This window comes from Nansenia antarctica (assembly GCF_963989245.1).
Source record: "Nansenia antarctica genome assembly, chromosome: 17".
Taxonomy (NCBI): Eukaryota; Metazoa; Chordata; class Actinopteri; order Argentiniformes; family Microstomatidae; genus Nansenia; species Nansenia antarctica.
The window spans coordinates 18,329,725-18,335,724 of record NC_137687.1 but is presented as its reverse complement, the minus strand read 5'-3'; the positions used below and the strand labels follow the sequence as shown (position 1 = coordinate 18,335,724).

Sequence of the window (6,000 nt, the reverse complement as noted above, 5' to 3'; positions counted from 1 at the left end):
GAACAACAACATTGTATTCATTTATTCATTTTTATTTAAAAATAACAACTTCTCCACAGTGCTGGGCTTCAGGCGGTTTCTTCTCTTTTTTTTAATGATTTCACCTGCGTTTACCTGTCCCTTTTATGTTTCGAGTCTCGCCAAGTATACTGACAGGCTGGTTGTCTGGGGGTTCTAAATTTCCCCAGCTAACTTGCGATCGGCATCATGGATATCCAACAGTTAAAAAGATTTTAGGGGAGGGAGGGCAACACCTGACCTATCTCAATTAACCCAAAGTAAGGGACAGAAGATTGTACGAACATTTCAAACGGAATGGTACAAAAAAAAGCACTGGCTGTGTGGATGTAGCCAGGCTAACAAGCTATTCTGCTTCCCTTGCCTACTGTTCTCGTCTAGCGACAGCGTGTGGGTAAAAGGGGGCTACTGTGACCTGAACAATTTTCCAAGAGCTTTAGAGAAGCATGACAAATCCACAGCCCTCATCCACTCTCAGATGGCCTTGAAAACCTTTGGCAAAAGTCGCATAGACATGGCCCTGGATGAGCAGCACCGGCTGCATGTTACTGCACACAACGCAAAGGTAAAGGAGAACAGGGAAATCTTGAAAAGCCTAATTGATGCAACATGCTACCTTGCTAAACAAGAATGAGCATTTCGGGGGAACGACGAGAGCAGTAGCTCCATCAATCGTGGGAATTATGTTGAACTTTTACATTTGATGGCAGAAAAAGATGAGAAATTAGCCGCACATTTGCCTACGCATGTTACATATGCTTAAGATAATGTAGGCTATTGCGTGCCGGTTCAAATGCTGTAGATCCTGTGTTGTTGATGCAGGTGAATTTATATTGTCATTGAGCTGTTTTGCGTGCTGCTGTAAATCCTGTTGAGATGCAGGTGAATGTAGGCAATGCCATACAGGCTGTTGCGCTACGCTATGTGTAGTTATGAGATAACAATACATTTGACATTTTTGACCAGCTATTTGACAGTATAGTATATATGGGCTATGTGATTGACTTTATAGTATAGTATATTAGCCTACATTACATTACAGTCATTTAGCCGACACTTTTATTCAAAGCGACTTACAATAATTGCATTTAACGTAGGAGTGTACTGCTTTTTTAAGGCAAAATGAAGAATAGCAAACTAAAATACAGTATAGCAATATAGCAATAGCATAGAGAAGAATAGCAAACTAACAATACAATAGGTGCTTAACAGGGAGGATCCTGGTAGTAGGCCTACTTCTTGAAGAAGTAATAATAATAATAATAATAAATTTAATTTATATAGCGCTTTTCCAGGGCTCAAAGACGCTGACAATATAGGACACACATGGGGAGACACAAAAAACAACAAGCAACCACAACAAGTAACATGGAACAGAGAGTCAGCGAACGGGGAGGGGGGGGTGGTGTAGAGTCCGGTGTTGATGTTGCTGGGAGCCTCGATGGATGTGGCGGCGGCAGCGGAGAATGCCAGCCTTGGTGGCAGCAGCAGCCGTTGCCGTTGTCATCTGTATTGCCAGCCTGGGACCGAACCCGCGCGGCCAGCCAGCCAAGCCGTGCCATGCCAGCGACCAAATCGCGCAGCAGTGAGTGAAGGCTGGGAACGACCGACACTCACCTGCGGAGATGGCAACCCCCGAACCGGGGAGGGAGCGGTGGCTACCTCCCGGGACGAGGGTAGTAGCACAGCACGGCCAGGGCCAGCGATGACTGAGAGCGGCGCGCAGCGGGTCGGTCGGCAACACAGAGCCCGGGGACAGGAACGGTGAGGCGGTGGGTACTGCAGTCCGGTAGTGAAGGCGGTGAGTACTGCAGTCCGGTAGTGAAGGCGGTGAGTATTGCAGTCCGGTAGTGAAGGCGGTGAGTATTGCAGTCCGGTAGTGAAGGCGGTGAGTAATGCAGTCCGGTAGTGAAGGCGGTGAGAGGCGGGAGATGGCGGGGGTGAAGGCAGCGGAGTCCGGCGGGACAGGATACAAAAAGGATAAGACAGGATACAAAAAGACAGGATACAAAAGGAGACAGGACAGGATACAAAAAGACAGGATACAAAAGGACAGGAGACAGGACCGGGAACAGAAGCGGCAGTCACAACGCGGACGCCAGCGTGCTCTGAACCCGGAAGAACAACTACGGGAAACGCAACAGGACAAAAACAGTTTACAAAGTGAGTTTACTCGCATGATTTTTTTTTAAATAGCTCACTGCCTACCCAGCCAATGACCTCACTGCACGTTACTGGGTGATAAGCATCTCTGGCAAGCAAAACCATTACTGAGTATTGTTGAATACTGAACAAAATACTGAATGATATTTTCTCTATTATTAGAATACTTCGAAAGAGGTTTTTATACAGTCAGAATGCTATATATTATTATCACTTTGGTTACAGTCACAGATATTTAGATTGTTGTATCTAAGGCAAGTAGAGAAAGGCGATTGGTCAAAACAGGTTGCCCAAAAGGTAATCTCACATCTGATTGGACCAGAAGGTAATCTCATCGCTGATTGGACCAGTAATAACCAGTAGTAACCGCCAGTCTTTGTCAACAGCGGGAATCTCCTCACTCGCGGTCTTTCCTGAGGGGATTTAGGAGAATCATCGCAACTAGTTTGAAACCGGAACAATTAATAAATTACGAGATAGCTACCCATCAACCCCGTTTCCTTTGCAACGTTGGCACTTTTGTGAGGAAATGTTTTATTATCCAAATGTTCTTCGACGTCGCAGTGGCTGCTTTTCCACCATTTGGTAAGTCCATGACAACATGTAGCTAGCTAGCTAAGAGTTTAGCTTGATGCTAACAAGTTACCTCTGTAGCTAGCTTCTGATAAAAACCTCACTGAAAGGGATCTTGGTGTATCGTGCTCATATAACTCAACTGGAAACTGAAGCCTGCACCTTTTCAGTTCAACCTGTGAGGAATAGCTGGATATGTATTTGTATGTAATACCGCTTATATTCTTTGGGAAGAACCCTGATGTTACAATGCTGTTGGCTGTTACATCTGGGTGGTTTTAGGTTGGCAGCCACGAAAGGAACCAGAATAACACGCAGGGAGCTTCTGAAGGTCAATGTTGGGAAAACATGGTATGTAACCCCCCCACCCCCATCCCCTCTGCTGTCTGAGGGAATACGAGGTATTGATTTAGCATTATGGTTTTATTGAAACTTCTGTCACAGCAGTACTAATTTTTGTACAGACCTTTCTGATCTCTTCAGACTACATCTTACCTGTCCTGCATTGTAACTGCCAATGGCCCCTGGTCATAGCATAGATTACTTTCTTGTAATGACTGATGCATAGATGATTCACTTACTTCAGACAAATGTATTTGTGTAAGTCGCTTTGGATAACGGCATCTGCTAAATGCTTAATGATGTACATTGTGTGTCAGACTTTACAGTACAGCATGAGGCCACCAGACATAGGTTTAAATAACATGTTATATTTCAAATATCTGTGCTTGACTGATGGCGCCTGGAGCAATTGAACCATTGTTGAATAATCCCCAAAAGTGCAAATCATGCCATTCAGGGACTCCAGACAGGCTCAAGTAAACGCTCAAGTATTTGAAAGGATTTCAAATAGTATTTGACCCCGGTCTGAAGGTCACACACTGGTGCTTTAGATCAGAATCTTTGATGGGTGTGTGTCTGATATGTGTCACGTTGATCCTAGTGATGACATCATGGACTATGTGATGGTGCGGGTGCCTCCCCTCCAACCAGGCCTCCCCCGGCCCCGCTTCTCCCTCTACCTGTCTTCCCAGCTCCAGTACGGCATAGTCATCGTCTACCACCGCCAGTGTGCTTTTCTTCTGGGTGAGAGAGGGAGGGAGGGAGGGAGGGAGTGGGGCTGGGGGAAGGCAGGGCATTTTATGCCCTGAAATGAAGCGCATAACAAATGTCATTGTGGAAAGAACTGCTGTCGATACACACAGAAATGAGAGTAAGGTAAAGTAATACATCAGGTCTGACAGCTGCACAGTGAAGGGCACTGGTTGATCTGAAATGCAAACCACCAAAGCCACAGGACCTACTACTACACGCACTCACCTCCATACACACTCATTGATAAAACACAGCACATGCAGCACATTGTCGTTAGAGGTAGATACAACTCACTAAAGGATGAGGCTTACCATCTCTTCAAAACACTGGTACACAATAATACCTTTTATTTTATTACCTTTTAGCAGAATTAATTCGTAGTAGTAGTTTATCTTTGTCTGGCCATTGTTACCAGCCAAACTGTCAGATTTATGACCTCCTCCACCGCAGAATGCAGCATAAACCATAAACACTTCAGCAAAGTTAGTTGCGATGGTACTGTAGATGCAGAATCACATCATCTTCCAGGTCACCCACGCAGAATCACCACGGTAACTGTGCAGCCTGTAAAATGAATGTGATGTCACACAGTACCTTGACCTCATGATATACTGTAGTAACTTCCCTGCTCTTTTCCAGATGAGATTCAGCAGACCATCGAGCGCCTGCTGCGCTCCAAGATACACATAAGCATCGACTTGCCTGAGCCTGACAGGTCAGGGGACACACATCATACATGCACGCTTACACACACACATACACAATGTTACCCACACACCTGCCCCAGAGTAGGCATTTACCATCGTCTCAGGCTATGTCTCAGGCTATGTCCACACCAATACGTTTTTTTGATAAACGTTTTTCGTATATAAAAATATGACCGTCCACACCAGCATGTTTATAAACAATGTCTGTGTCCACATGCATACGCATGAACGCAATATAAACGCTGTCATTGAGCATTCCACACCAGTAGTCGGCGATATAATATTATCCCCATAGCCCCGCTGGCCAATCAGACGCCTCTGTCTCTCAATGTTCTCGATCATTAACTGTGCATTTATCTGTAAACAGGTTAAAAGTCCAGTTAACAGTGAAAGAACTAGAAGCACTTTGTTCACATCCATTTTCCTCGCTTGTGTAGCCTCGAACACCGTTGCCTGTGTAAGTGCAAATTATTCAATAATGGCAGCCTGTTTCGTTTCAAGATGTATAAGAAAAGATATTTAATATTCTTCTGCAGAAGGAGGAAGTTTACAGGTTCGTCAGACGCATCTGAACGATTCAAAGTTCCTCCCAAAAGTGACGATCATTCATTACATGTCAGTATTTATGCAATCAGGTTTCCACAGGTAAGGGGTCCGCCCTCGGGTGAGGTTTAGACCAATCATAGATAGATAGATAGATAGATAGACTTTATTTGTCATTGCTACAGTACAGGTACCAAACAACGAAATTTAGGAGGGGAGGCTCCCCTGGTGTTTAGGAAAGAAAATAGAAACACATTTTGGAAAAAGCATAGATGCATAAAATCACAAGAAGGTAAGGAGCTGGTTTACATCAATAGAGGCTATGTACACAATCCACTGTACTATACTGCACAGATAGTCAACTAGGGTTGTCATATTTCACACGAAAGTATTTTTTCACATTTTTTTAAAGTGTCACAGTTTGCAGGCTTGAAAATGTACATGTTTGTGCCTCAGCACTAGCTGCAATACAATCCGTCCGGACTTGTCCTGGGCCCAGAACTTAGGCCTTTTCTGTGTTCAGGGCCTTGACGGCCCTGTGGTAGAAGCTGTCCTTCAGTCTGTTTGTCTTAGCGGCCGGGGTCCTGTACCTCCTGTTCGAGGGCAGCTTGACAAAGTGTTCGTGCCCAGGGTGGGTCGGGTCCTTGGAGATCTTGGAGGCCCTCCTGAGACAGCGTGTTTTGTACAGCTCCTCCAGAGAGGGGAGGGTGGCGCCGGTGATCCCCTGTGCTGTTCTCACGACTCTCTGTAGATCGCTTCTCTCCGCTGCCGTGCAGCTGTGGTACCAGTTGGAGATGCCGAAGGTGAGGATGCTCTCCACTGCGCCGTGGTAGAAGGCCACCAGCATCTCCTGCTTGCTGTGTTGTTTCTTGAGGCATCTCAGGGTGTATAGCCGCTGTTG

General features: G+C 45.5%; 1 pseudogene across 1 annotated transcript in view; it reads left to right on the top strand.

Annotated features, from left to right (window-relative positions):
- The first annotated feature begins 1,723 nt into the window (after positions 1-1,723).
- The window catches only part of LOC308172464 (arf-GAP domain and FG repeat-containing protein 1-like), a 40,422-nt pseudogene continuing 36,145 nt past the window's right edge, over positions 1,724-6,000 (top strand). Inside the window, exons 1-3 of the transcript in view lie at positions 1,724-1,782; positions 3,698-3,840; positions 4,489-4,564. The product of the transcript in view is annotated as an arf-GAP domain and FG repeat-containing protein 1-like (transcript). The remainder of the gene's footprint in view (positions 1,783-3,697; positions 3,841-4,488; positions 4,565-6,000) is intronic.